The 14,978-nt window shown below is 40.1% G+C and overlaps 1 protein-coding gene and 1 non-coding gene across 2 annotated transcripts in view; one reads left to right on the plus strand and one right to left on the minus strand.

The window, feature by feature from the left end:
* NIBAN1 (niban apoptosis regulator 1) overlaps positions 1-14,978 on the plus strand; it is a 153,176-nt gene that overhangs the window by 31,773 nt on the left and 106,425 nt on the right. The window lies entirely within an intron of this gene.
* On the minus strand, positions 10,958-11,030 carry TRNAM-CAU (transfer RNA methionine (anticodon CAU)). The gene has a single exon. It is a non-coding gene; the product is annotated as a tRNA-Met (tRNA).

Consider the following 14,978-nt stretch of genomic DNA (forward strand, 5'->3'; position numbering starts at 1 on the left):
CATGACTGAAGACCTTTCTGGCAACTAGTTTCATGGTTTTACATGAGCATTGCTTCCCCCCCCCCCCTTCCATATTCAAGTTAAAGACTGGCTAATGGTTTTGAAGACTTTCTTCCCTCTCCTGATGAGATGTCCTCCAGCCCTACCCAAAGGCCATCACTGTGGCAAGTAAAGGCATCAAACAGACATGGCATCCCATTTACTGGTCATCTCTTCATAGTAGATCTCTCACTTCTCCAGTCTTTTCACTTTGCCAAAGTACTAACCATTGAGGTGAAGAGGCATAAAAACCACACTTGTGCTCCTGGGTCTCTTAGTCTCTAGCCTGTGACTTCTTAGATACAAATGATGCTCCTTTTGTCTTCTAGCAATGTGACTCATTCCTAAGAGGATCCAAGGACTGAATCATGGGCTAGTGGGGATTTGTATGTTTCAGTAGACTATGATATTCCAGAATGAGTCACCAGAAAGATGGACAAGAAGTATGACTGACCAATCTTATCTTCATAGGGCCCTTAATACCCTCAACAAGGAGAGGTGACCATTCCCCACCCTTTCCTTCCCGGGGCAGTAGCTTCCTTTATTCCTGTGGTATTTGGGTACCTTCTGGATGTAACTCCTTGATGTGCCACATGCATAAAGATAGCAATTGGCAGTATGCCTAGAGGTATCTGTGTTGTGGGTGCTGTACAATGTGGCAGGGATAAATGTAGCACATGATTTTTTCATGTTTCTTTTTAAAAGATCATCCTATCCACTCTTCTCAATTTTTGTGATAAGCTTCAAATCCTGAGCTTTCTTCTTTCCTTTTGGGGCATATTCTTTCACAGTGAACTATTCTCTTTCATATCACCTTCAGTGTCTAGTGTAGTGCTCTAGATAAGTTGGTACTTGATAGAGATTTCTTAAGTTAATCATTTCCTATAAGATCCCACTAACTATATGAGCAAATATTGTGGAAGTCATTTTTTGAATGGTAATTTGCAGTTGCTGAATTATTGGTTCTGACTTGCTGTACTACATTTCCTTAGCGAATTGCAGATATTCAAGCAGTAAGATACATGGTCGAGTTCTAAACAATATGGTTGTTTTTTTGTGTGTCCTTCATCATTAACCTTTGCTGGCTTCATTAATAAGCCCCAAGTCCAGCCTCTCTTCTGCTATTAAGAAAATGAAAATTTCTCCCTAAGAAATGGCATTGATGGTTTGGTGATTAAAGTTGCACTGATCTGGGGCCTATATTAATTTCAAAGAGCTACCATTTTGGAAATTGAATTTATGTCTGAACCAAAACACTAATGAAGCTTAGATGTAATCTCCTCTTTTCCTTTATTCTTTCAGGACAAACCCGTTGTTTTTCCACGTGTTGGCCAATACAGGCTTCCCAAAGAACTCATTCTGATCTAATTTTGTAACTGAGAATATCAGTCTTGCTAGCTGCAGAAAGATTCCTTACAGACATCTAAATCAAAATGTCTCGACTTGGGGGTCAGGGAATTTGAATTGGCAGGGTTTTATGTCTATATACATTTTTCTGGAACCCCAGACTTTCAACATATTATTAAAGGGGCTTCCAAAAAGCTGAACCATTTTTCTAGACAGATTACACGAAAAAGTATCACTTTCTCTCCAAAATAAACAAAACACATAGTGCTCATTCTCATTGATGTTCTTATCATTGCATGTTTCTTTTTCCTGTTCTGGGTTGAGGATTTTTCTGAAACATCATTGATTTTCAAGTCACATAGAGGTGCCTTTCTCAGAGTTGATTTGACAAATCACAGGGGCTGACCGTTTTGATGATGCACAGAGTTCCAGAGTTTGAGTGTGAGATGCTGCTGCCACCAGTCATTACCGTGGTTCTAAATGTGGACAGTCAGGCGTATCAGTACAGCATCCAGTAGAAATGGGATTCTTTTAAAAATGGCAGCTCCTGGGGCGCCTGGGTGGCTCGGTCGGTTAAGCATCTGACTTCGGCTCAGGTCACGATCTCGCGGTCCGTGAGTTTGAGCCCCGCGTCGGGCTCTGTGCTGACAGCTCAGAGCCTGGAGCCTGTTTCAGATTCTGTGTCTCCCTCTCTCTCTGCCCCTCCCCTGTTCATGCTCTGTCTCTCTCTGTCTCAAGGATAAATAAACATTAAAAAAAAATTTTTTTTTTAAATGGCAGCTCTTAGTTTTTTGTTTTTGTTTTTTTTGTTTTTGTTTTACTGCTCTTATGTCTAATATTGAAGTCTACCCATGAAATACAAAGATTTCCTCAAATAGGTGATGAAATTCAAGGCTTCAGTCTATTTCATTTGTGTTCTTCCTGCTATGCTACAGATTTGCTCCAAAGATAAGTGTTTTTGTATTTTATAACCTACAAAATGCATCTCATCTTTTCAACTGAAAACAGCTAAATGGACGAAAGAAAGCATAGCTTAAATGTGCACAGGAAGTGGAAAGATATAGTAATTACTATGTTCTCTTTCTGATAGTTTACTATTGTATTTTTTTAATAAATTCTTTATAAGTTTATTTTTGAGAGAAAGAGAGAGAGAGAGAGTGAGTGTGTGTGTGTGTGAGGGGGGGGGGGGGGACGGGCAGAGAGAGAGACACAGAACCTGAAGCAGGCTCCAGGCTCTGAGCTGTCAGCACACAGCCCAATGCAGGGCTTGAACTCACAAATCACGAGATCATGACCTGAGCCGAAGTTGGATGGTTAACCAACTGAGCCACCCAGGCGCCCCTTTTTAAATTTTTATTTATTTATTTATTTATTTATTTATTTATTTATTTACTTTTTATTATTGTATTTCATGGCCTATATAGCTTTCGTTATGAGCTGTATTGGCTGCCTGAGAAATGGTTTTACAGGTCAGCAATTTTTATGTATTTGAGTCATTGATAACTCAGGGACTTCAAGAAACTAAGTGGTACCACTTAATTTGTTTTTTGTTTTTTTTATTAATTTTTATTGTTTATATATATATATTTTTTTTAAACTACTGACTTTATTATGTACTATACATGTCTGAATACAGTTTCTGTCATTGGGCTATGAGCTGTGGGAAGATAAGTCAAGGTCATTTCTCTGCCTTAACATCACCTATCTTTGATCTGTCTTCATATCCTCCCTCATGGTTTAAAACTTCCCTCTTCTCCTGAAAACTTTGAATGTCCCTCCTGTGAGAGGTGAGTCTCTGCACTTCCCTGTGAGAGTAACTGATCCGGTGAACCCAACTCGTAACCTCAAACACTTCAATTACAGACTTGTCCATCATCACTTACAATACTATACATCTTCCCAGGTCCTAGAGACACAGTTTATGATGGAATGGATACCTTTATGCAACTCATTAGGGGAGACCAGACCCTAATTCAGTGTGAGGTCAGAAAGCTGCAGATGGCTGCAGAATTTACCACAAATTAGAGCAAATACGATCTCCTCCACCTCCCAGTGGCTGCCTTGTTCCTCAAGCCCAATTACAGGTGCATCTCTGAGAATGTTGCAGGAACATGACACCAGACACCAATCTGTGTTACCCTCTAGCATGAGACATAGGGAAACACTTCTAATTGGTTTTTAGTAACCAGAATAAAGTAACTGGTATTGTTAAGATGTATGTGTTAAGCCACTCTCCCATCTGAATTCAGGAGGTCCATGGAATCTCTCTCAGATTCTTTAAATAAAAGTGTTGTCATCTTAGGTGTTTACCTTGCTTAATTTAGAACAAGGCTTGTTAGAGCTGAGAGGGAAAAGGCTGTCAAAGAGTTTCAACTGGCTTTAGTTTACTGGTCTCAATTTCTTTTCTTTTTTTAAAATTTTTTAAAAATGCTTATTTTTTGAGACAGAGAGAGACACAGCATGAGCAGGGAAGGGGCAGAGAGAGAGGGAGACACAGAATGTGAAGCAGGCTCCAGGCTCTGAGCTGTCAGCACAGAGCCCGACGCGGGGCTCAAACTCACAAACTGTGAGATGGTGACCTGAGCCGAAGTCGGACGCTTAACCTACTGAGCCACCCAGGCGCCCCTACTGGGCTCAATTTCTTGTCTCCTTTCTTTTTCCTTCTTGTATTTGCCAACCCCAGTCATTTGGGTATTGTTCTAAGTGATGTCCAGAGTCAGTATAATGTCTAGGAAGTTTTCCCATAATGTGAACCAGAAAATAATTGGCACATAAGAAAGGGTAGATAGAAGTGGGTCCTTTTCTGTTGTATCTGTGTTTGCAGCATATTGCCCCTTTTATTTTTTAATGTTTTATTTTTGAGAGGGGGAGGAGAGAGAGAGAGAGAGAGAGAGTCAGAGCATGAGTGGGGGAGTGGCAGAGAGAGAGAGGGAGACACAGAATCCGAAGCAGGCTCCAGGCTCTGAGCTTTCAGCACAGAACCCGACACAGGGTTCAAACTCACAAACGGTAAGCCACCCAGGCTCCCCATCATATTGCCCCTTTTAACCAGTTAGATGTAGGAAGTCAGTTCATGCAACCCTCAAGCAGAATGAATGATGACATGTTCATGGTTTTTCTGTACCTTTTCCATCCAGAAATAGAGGGGGCCTTCTCACAAATATTATCCATTTTGTGTTATTAATTAAGAATATAGAATATACCTAAGCAATTTACTCATAGAACTAATAAGAACAAATTTTTTAAAAAATTATACAAATGTTTAGTTTAAATTTCTTGCCAAATGCTTGCTTTAATGAGTAAGTTAATATCAATCATATTATTGTTGGAAGGTTTTAAGACAATGGTAGTCCTCTCCCTAGCCCCTAAATAAAATAAATTAGGGTATTTGAATTTACACTAATTAAGATCCTATATACTTACAAGTGTTTTCCTCCGAAAACCATTTAAATGCAGTACATTATAAGTTGTTTTCTTCCCTGTACTTTTAAGCCACTTGCCGCTGAGTGGTGTGGGGGAAGTTTGTGATACTACATGATTTGAAGAATTTTAAAAGTTCCAAGTCACTATGAGGGCTGTAAGAGTAATTTGGGAGGAATCTATTCACTGTAATGCTTCCTTGTTATCATTCACATCTGTCCCTGCATTCCACCTCTTGACATCACTATTGTATACCTAACGCTCAAATGGTCACATTAATGTAAATGATTTTCTTCCAAGCACTAATTCTGAATTACCATTTGCATACCGGGTATTTTCTCCTGAAGATCTTCTCAGAAACACTCCCAGAAGCAGACATTGGCCACTGAAAATTTTCATTTATTCAGCATTTCCCAAGTTCTATGTTAGAGTCTGGAGATACAAAGACAAATAAGATAAATCCCTAGCCACCAGAGGTTTACAGTCAATTGTGGGAGACAAGAGTTCTAAATATGCCATAATAACAGTGGCCAGCACTTATTGAACATTGATCTTGGTAGATTTGGCGCTAAGCCAATCAAAGCACAGAAAAGTTAAGTAGCTTGCCTAAAGTCCTTTGGATGTCAAGGGGCAAAAGTAAGGGACTTAAATCCCAGTAGCCATTTTTAAATAACGTGTGATATATGCATTTAAAAATGTGCCCAGAAAGCTTTTGTGAGTTACAAAAAGGAAGCTTTAAATTCTACCTAAAAAGGTCAGAGAGGGCTTCCTAGAGGAAGTAATATTAGAATTGAGACCAGCAGAAGGAGAAAGGAGGGAAGGAGGTGTTATGGGCCAAGGAACCTCAGTGAGAAGAAGCATGCTCTGACGGGTTGGTGGGCGGGGGAGGGGGGGGCGGTATGAATAAAGGAGAATCCTGGAGCTGATCGCTTTCTGTCTTTCTGTTTATGTGGTTCTCTCTGCCTGAGATTTTTTTCTACCTTCATCTCTGCCATCAGTTATTTCCCTGGGAAGTGTAACTCTCCTCTGTACTCTGAGAACCTTGTTATAACAGGTGGTCCCAGGGCAGTCTGCCTTGTACTGGGCGTGCTGTATCTCACCTCTGTCTCAGTACCAAATTGTGTTCTTTATAATTCTGTGGCTTCTCATACAGTTACATTTAATGGTAACCTACTACACATTTACTGAATATTGAATGATTGTTAATCAGGTCAAGAGAAGTAAAATTATTGGAAAAGTTGAATAAAAATAATCCATAATCCTTGTCAGATGGGATGGAGTCAATTTATTTCAGGAGTAAATAAGCCAGTAGATATCTGATAATGTAACCCACTCTGAGTAACTCGATTTGGTTGCTGCAGCTAACTTTAAAAAAGTTTTTTCTTAATTTTTAAATTTATTTATTTATTTGAGAGACAGAGCACAAGTAGGAGGAGGGGCAGAGAGAGAATAAGACACAGAATCCAAAGCAGGCTCCAGGCTCTGAGCTGTCAGCACAGAGCCCAACGCGGGGCTTGAACTCACAGACTGTGAGATCATGACCCCAGCCGAAGTTGGATGCTTAATGTAACTGACTGAGCCACCCAGGCACCCCTGTCGCAGCTAACTTTTACAGATACAGTTTATTAGCTGGCCACAGACAGTAGTCATGATTACTGGGGTGGTCACTGGGGTGAACCCTGAAATTCTCCCTCTAAAATTTCATTTATATTTGACATCTGGGGCCTCTCAGCACTCTGTCATTTCTCATTAGTGAAAAGAATGTTTTCACTTTAGAACTCCACCAGAATCCTTACATTTTTTAAGGAGAAAGCTTAACAGGATTTAAAAATACATTTATACTGACTTTGTTCTGTCAAAACAACCACTTGAAAGCTGAAAAATACGTTCAACATACTTTTGTATTTATATCCCAGTTTGAATTTCTGTTTCAGTTCAAAAGGAAAGATTTCATTTGATTTTATCAGAAAGAAAGAAAACAGAGAGAGATACAGATGGAGGGAAAAGAGGGGAGGAAGAAGGGAAAGAAAAAGGAAGGAAGGAAGGAAGGATGGAAAGAAGGAAGGAATCATAGTTATTTTGATATCATACAGATGTAACTGGAGAATTTTGGAGACATCCTGATCTTCTTATTCTCCATTACCTGTCACAGACAACCCCCCCACTAAAAAATTCTAACTCCAAAATGTCTTGTCTTCTTGTCTTGTCCTCTTCCATGTCAGTGTCTGACTTCAAGCCTTTGTGAGCTTTTGCCAGGATCGTTACAGGTTGTAACGGATTTCCCTAACTTTGTTTTTGTGTGTACCCCAAACCATTCTTGACATGTTTGTGTAAATCAGAGCATGTCACTTCCCTGTTAGAAGTTCACCAAAGGCTCCCTGTTAACCTTATAACTGACTCCTGCCCACCTCTCTAGCCCCACCTCATGACCTTCTTTCCAGTTACCTTGAGCTTTTAGCTTTTGCCCGGACTGACTTGACAAACCTTTACGTGCCTGTCAAGTTTCAGTCCAAGCCTTACCTCTCTGTCAAGCTTCCCCAATTCCTTCAGGCTGGCTCAGATGCTCCTTACCACACTGCAGGGGCTTTGTATATGTTATACTACTTAGTTCTCCCAATAGCTGTTTAAAGTGGGTAGTCTGTGTCCCCTTGTTACAGGTAGGAAAAGTAAGGCCCAAGGAGCTTAAGTGATTTGCCTAAGGTCACACAGTAAGACACTAAGTGGCAAGTTGGGATTTGAACCCCATTCTTTGTGTTTCAAGAGGCTGAGCTCTCTCTGCTACACCTCCCTCTGTTGCTGTAGCTTCCCCTGACGCTGGTGTCGACTTTGTTATGGCATTCATCACAGGTACGTCTGCACTTACTGGGAACATCAGCCCACCTTTCCTCTATCTCCAAGGATTAATGCAGTGTCTGACTCATGACAGGCAGTTAAGAAATATTTCTTGAGATAATGAGCGAACCAAACAGTATCCAAACAATATACAAACTCTAACTGTCTGGGAGCAAATAATCTCACTTGATCTTTTCAGTGTGGTGGTATAGAGAAGCTGAAGAAGGTGAGACGTAGTGATGGTGACTTTTTGAAGTAGAAGGGCTTTTGGAGGACCTCCAGAACCATCTTAGGAAGGAGCTTTAAATCTGCTGCTGAAAGAAGTCAGGAATGAAGACCTACATGATTTTATTAGATTTTTGAATGTTTGTACTGCCTAACATTTATTGCTTCCTTAGGTCAACTTACAATTATTCCTTGGGGTGCCTGCGTGGCTCAGTCATTTAAGCGTCCAACTCTTGATTTCAGCTCAGGTCATGATCTTACGGTTCATGAGTTCAAGCTCTGCATCGGGCTCTCTGCTGTCGGCGCAGAGCCTGCTTTGGCTCCTCTGTCTCCCTCTCTCTCTGCCCCTCCACCTTCCCCCAAAATGTTTTTTTAAACATTAGAAAAAATTTTAAACCCAGTCCTTATAAAGAAATGTCCCTATGCAAGTAACAAAGGGGCACAGGAGGATTAGGAATCGGATGGAGAAGAGTCTCACAGTGTGGCTTCCTGTGAGTTTCTTTATTTGAAAATATTTTTGTGTTAACAGTTTACATTAACAGAAAATATTTTTATATTAAGGGTGGACTTTTGTTAACATGACTTGGGAGACTGAAGAATATCCCTAATCCCTGAAACCTGTAAAATGTTCACTTATTTAGAATAAGGGTCTTTGCAGATGTGATTAGGTTAAGGTTCTTGAGAGGAGGTGATTAAATGCAATCACATGTGTCCTTATAAGAGAGAGGCAGAGGGAGATCACACACCTACACACACACACGCGCGCGTGCGTGCACACACACAAACAAGAGGTGTGGCCTTGATGATACCTTGATTTCATCTCAGTGACACGAATTTTAGAGTTCTGGCCTCTGTGATGGTGGGAGAATATGTTTCTATTATTGGAAGCAAATAATACGTTTCTATTATTTTTAAGTTTTTGGTAGTCTGTTACGGCAACTGCAGGAAACTAGTACATAGTGAGAGACAGCAGTCTGGGAATATGATAAGTATGAGACCCCACAAACAGAGAGCTCCCTGGGGTGGCTCTTCATCCCACTTACTCCGGAGAGCTTTCTACTTTCACTTTCCAGGGGATCAAAAATAGAGAGTGTCTGCCTCTAGAACTGTACTCCCCAAATCTGTGAACACTCCAGTGATTTTTCTCTCCCATGATCCGCTGCTCCCAGTGTCCGTCACGGCTCAGGCAGTGCATATATCCATTCCTTTTGAGTGCATATGGCTTTCACTGCCTGGTGACGGAATCTTGGGAGCACAGCTATATTTGGATGAGGCCAGTTATAATTGGGCAAGCTCACGTTATTGAATTAGCTTAGCCTAAGTGTAACCTTTAAATAGATTCAACTCCCCTGTTTTTGTGTCTATCACAAGAGTAGGTTTGATTAGGAAATAGCTGTGATTCCTTCCAACTCTGAAATCCTATGTCTCTCTGGTTAGTCTGTGTTTGCTTTCAACCGTGAGCCTGTAGCCTTTCTCTCTGTGTAGCTTCTTCTCCTTCAAGACGCGAGCTGAGCTCTCTCTCAGCTACATAAGTTCCTAGAGAAGGAGGAATGTTTTTCTTTCTGGATCCCAGGTCACAGTCAAAGCTTAAAAAACAACCTTAGCTCTTGACTAATTTGGAATCCTTGGATTCGGACTTTGCAATTTACCTACCTAGGCTTTCTCTGGTCCTAGGTACTTACATCTCACCCAGCATTTGTGAACAGAGCATGATCAGACCAGTCTGAATTCTTGCAAACTTCTCTTCTCTTTTTCATATGTTTTTTCTTTTAGTACATTACCAGCGTGTTGCTTACTTTAGGCCTCAGTCACAATCAGGTCAACATAGATTGTTTACCCTTTCATGGACCAGTGAGTTCTCAATGTCCCCACTTCTCACAATGTCGAGGAGGAGGCTGCTCTTAGACCCTCATCTCTGCATCATTATGACCAGCATTGGCTGGCGTTCACCAGAATACTTGGAACACATTTTTTTTGTAAACAAGTTTCGAGCACTTGCTCTAAGCCAGATATTTCATATAGTTGGTGTTCAAACTATACATTAGAATTAGTTTCGATTCTTATTAAAACAGGAATAAATAAAAATGAAAAATAGAAAATAAAGAATAGAGAATAAATAAAAATAAAATATTGTCATTAAGAAGGCAAAATGGGGGCGCCTGGGTGGCTCAGTTGGTTGAGCGTCCAACTTTGGCTCAGATCATGATCTCACGGTTCGTGGGTTCGAGCCCTGCATCAGGCTCTGTGCTGACAGCTCAGAGCCTGGAGCCTGCTTCGGTTTTTGTGTCTCCCTCTCTCTCTGCCCCTCCCCCACTCACGCTCTGTCTCCCTCTGTCTCAAAATAAATAAACATTAAAAAAAAAAGGCAAAATGATCACACAAACAATAGAATCACATAAATGCTGTTGAAATGTTGATGTAAAGAGCCCTGGTTACAAAAACCAATAGACCTTGATTCTGATGCTGAACAGGACACTTGCCATGAATGTGAATTTATGAGTATTAGTTTTCTTATGTGCCTGGTGGGTCTATGGAGACTCTACTTGGTGAAGCTCTTGTATGGGTTATGTAATGTAAATGTATGCAAATGTGCCCAATATTATCTCTGGTATATAGTGGGAGATTAGTACAAGATTCTTTAGTTGAAATAATACAAGAGAAGATTTACAGGAAAGAGAGATCACAGGTATTTGAGGGGATCTAATGGGGCTTTGCAGAAGATATATTTAAGATAGGTCAGACTGGTGATTCCTCAGGGCAGGAACCTTCCAAATTACTTTTTTTATCCTTAGTATTGTGTACATAGACTGTGTTTAATATCCATTGAATTAATGGACTTCGAAGGATTGTTAGGATTCTGAAGGGTTGAAATGGACTTGGAGAAAGGGCATTCTAGGTAGAGGGACATGGGAAGGTACTGGTCATGGTGGCAGAACAATAGTCTAGTTTGACGGGAATGTAGGGAAGTAGTAGAAGTAAGAGTAAAATGTAAGCTGGGAATATTTCATGGGTATTGGAAGGGTTTTCAGTGTTAAACTTGGCAGTTTGTATTTAATTCAGTCTAGTTACTTTTGTTTTTTTTAAGTAGGCTTCATGCCCAATATGGGGCTCAAACTCACGACCCTGAGATCATGAGTCACATGCTCTACCAACTGAACCAGCCAGGCATTTCCAGGCTAGTTACTTTTTAAAATTCCCCTGTGTAGGGGCACGTGGGTGACTCAGTTAAGTGTCTGACCTGATTTTGACTCAGGAAATGATCTCACGATTCAGTTCATGAGATCAAGCCCTGCATTGGACTCTGCCCTGATAGTCTGGAGCCTGCTTGGGATTCTCTCTCCCTCTCTCTTTGCCCCTGCCCCACTCTCTCTGTCTCTCAAAATAAAATAAAATAAAATAAGATAAACAAACAAATAAATAAAATTCCTCTATGTCCAAACAAATTTTGGACAGCATTTTTGTCATGTTTTCTGGGTTATTGAGAGTTTTCCATTGTAATTGCCATCTGATGTGTTTCTACTTTTGTTGGAAGGGTTTGGGCAGTCCTTGGCATGAATAAAGAGATGCCTTTTCTATATGCTAGAGAAAACAGATATAAAGAGACTGGTGCTAAGAAGGAATAGAGAGGCAGATAAGTTTTTCTTTGATTATGCCCAGACTCTGTCTTTCTTAAATCCTATACCAAACATTAATAGCTTTCAAGACTCTTGAAAGACAAATCATAAAATTCAAGTCAAAGAAGCCAAATATGCAAGAGGAAAGAATTCATGATTTTTGGATGAAATTGGCGATCTGTAGCCACCAATAAAGTAGTCAAGTGTATTTGAACCTATGATTTTCCATATGCTGGATTATTTGAAGGAATAATGCAAAACAGTTTTAGGGTTTTGAAGCAGTGTTGTCCATATTTCATTTTATAATTAGGTATTGTATTTCAAATATTAGTATTCCTGAGGGAGGTGATACTAAGAGGCAGAATCACCTGGGAAGTGTATTGAGCTATCTGGAGAGAAGGGTGCTGAAGACAAACTTGACTGTGGTATTTCACTGACTTGCATATGACCTCAATTATAAGGTCATATGTACCATTAAGAAAAAAAGTGCTGCCAACGATGTTTAACAATCATCCTGCATTACACCTGAATTGACCATCCTGGCTTATCATTGCTTTGACGTTTCTTGCATCTCTTCCGAGGTATCTGGCCCTTTTGCCTGCTTTCACTTGTACTGCTTGGCATGTGGTAGACAGTACTTTTCATGGATCTTTGTAACAAAATGCAACTCAACCTCCCCTATCTCTTGTTTAGATCCCATACAACCGTTAACTGTTGCTTTGCAATCAAAGAGGGAATTGTGGTTATTTTTCCAAAGTTAAATATTTATTCCATTAATGTTAAATTTATCCTGCAACCCCATTCGCCTGCCTTTCTATTTACACAATAGTTTTTGTTTTGATGTTGAATCAGTATAATCTTTTAAAGACATATAAAAATGGCAATGAAATCCAACACTAGCTATAAAACAAAGCCCAGTTATGGTGACTGCAAAATGAATGGCTGTGACCAAGTTCATGCTCGTGGAACCATGTCATAATAGCAACTTCATGGCAGACAATTGTAAGACCCCATTGATTATAAGACACACTCCCAATGTAGAATTGTTAAAATGTGGAGAAAATGTGCATTTGAGGAGCAAGGAAGCACATTTGCATCAAAACGTGGCCAGAGACCCTCTTACCTCTTGCTGAAGTATTGCATCTATCACTAAAGACTAAATTAGTTGAGTCACATCCCCTTATGGTTCTGTTTTGCTGATGTGCATTAACATATGTCCTAAAACCATCGTGTACATTTGGTGACCACATTCCTCTTACCAAACAGCTCTGCCAGGAGGGAGGCTGAAGCCCTGAGCATCCATACCCTTAAACTTTGTTTCCCAAGTTGGTACCTGTATATTTATGTGTAGAGGTATCATACGCCTAATTTGCCCTTGCTCCCTTCCACCCATAATATGCACCAGTTAGGAGTTTATTCAATGGATGGTTTTGTGCTTTTCTTGTCTGATTGACTTCTTGCCGGTCCTCATTTAGTAGAGCATGTCTTTCCGTGTACATACAGGAAAACCTGTGTTGAAATCACATAACTTACCCCCCCGAGTCAGTTTCATTCTTATCACTTTGAGCACGCTCATTTCAGGCATCCCGATACTGCAGAGTACATCCCCACAAACAGAGATGTGGGAAACCTGCCAAGAGAAATCAAACTGTCAGTTGTTTTATCTTCCAGGAAGAAGGTTGATAGATACATCTATATTTTGGCAGCCTTGACTCTAAATTGAATGCAACTCAAACTTTCCTCTCAGTAGTCTGTCTAGAACTTCATCTCTGAAGACTCTTATTTCATTGCGGATCATTTGAAACACGGATATATTTGATTTTTACCCTACCCCTTTTCCTCCAGCCACTTACTGGTTAAAAAACAAAAACACAAACACTGAGCAGGACATTGTGAAAGAGGATAAGGAAAGGCCCAGAAAACTGGATAGTCCTGAAAAGTCTGCAGGAGACGAAGTGCAAGAGAGATAGAGCTGTGGCTTTGGTCACTGAGCATGAAAGTGGACAACTTCAGCAGGACCTGGGTGTACGGATCCTGTGGATGTTCCCTGGACTTCTCTTGGGGTTGGAAGAGTTCTTGATTCCTGTTTTTTAAATATTACTCCTATTGCTATCTCTGGAGGTTTGCTTCTGCTCTCATCTGCTGGGTGTGGTCTCACAGCTAGTTAGAAGATGAAAAGTGATGGTGTTTTAAACACCAAACACAATGCTCAGTACAAATGAGACAAATCTTCCTATTGGCATCTCGTGATAATCTAATCTAGCAGGTATACTCTTTAACACTTTTGACTAAGCATTCATGGAACTGACATATATTTTGTTTGTTTGTTAAATGTTTTTTTGTTTTTTGAGAAACAGAGAGAGAGAGCAGGGGAGGGGCAGAGAGAGACAGAGACAGAGGATCTGAAGTGGGCTCTGTGCTCTGACAGCAGAGAGCCTTATGTGGGGCTTGAATTCACAAACCTCGAGATCATGACCTTAGCCGAAGTTAGATGCTTAACCGACTGAGCTACCCAGGCACCCCTGTTAGTTTGTTTTTAAAGTTTGTTTGTTTGTTTGTTTGTTTAGAGAATGAGTGGGGGAAGGGCAGAGAGAAAGGGAGAGAGAGAATCTCAAAAAGGCTCCACACTGTCAATGCAGAGTGCAGTGTGGGGCTGTAACTCATGAGAGATCATGACCTGAGCTGAAATCAAGAGTAAGATGCTCAACCAACTGAGCCACCCAGGTGCCCAGAAACATTTTAAATATTATGATTTTAGGGTAGTTGAATATTTAAAAGGGAATAAAAGTAATTATTTGTTAGATAGCCTGACTTTTTTTTAATTGGGTTTTTGGAATGCTAAAAATATTTTGTATTTTATATCATGATCAAGTGTGGTTGTACAATTATAAACATTTGTCAAAACTCATTGAATTGTACTCTTGAAATTAGTGAATTTTATTGCGTGCAAATTATGCTTTAGTAACACTGATTAAAGTATTTTGGGATTTAGAAAGGACTCACTAGAATTCCAAGGAGGGGACTTTCTATAGACAACCCATGACACCAAGGTCATAGTTGGGAGCAGAAATTACATTACACTGAACTGTTAAGGAAATGATTTTGTGTCATTGTATTTTACATGCTTATTATACTTCCCAGTATGTGTGAGATCTTTCCACAGTGACAGTTACTTGTACGTGTGCAGGTGGAGTGGGACAGCAGCGAGGGCCTGGGGAAAATAAGGGAGTGAAGAAGGTAATCAGTGAGGATGGAGAGTGGGGGGGCCTGTTCCTTTTTCTACTTTGACCTGCATCAATTCATTTATTACAATTGTGTGCACATAATAAACATGTAATATATTTTGACAGAATCATGTGTTAAAATTGTAATATAGAAGCAAAAAAAATGAGAAAAATAATTAAGCCAAAATTGGTATTTTTATGTAATTACTGGTTTTTTAAAATTGGGACTACATGTTTAAAATAACCCAAGCACAGAGTTATAGTTGAGCTAAATCAG

The sequence above is a fragment of the Neofelis nebulosa genome, chromosome 15 (assembly GCF_028018385.1).
Source record: "Neofelis nebulosa isolate mNeoNeb1 chromosome 15, mNeoNeb1.pri, whole genome shotgun sequence".
NCBI classification, from domain to species: domain Eukaryota; kingdom Metazoa; phylum Chordata; class Mammalia; order Carnivora; family Felidae; genus Neofelis; species Neofelis nebulosa.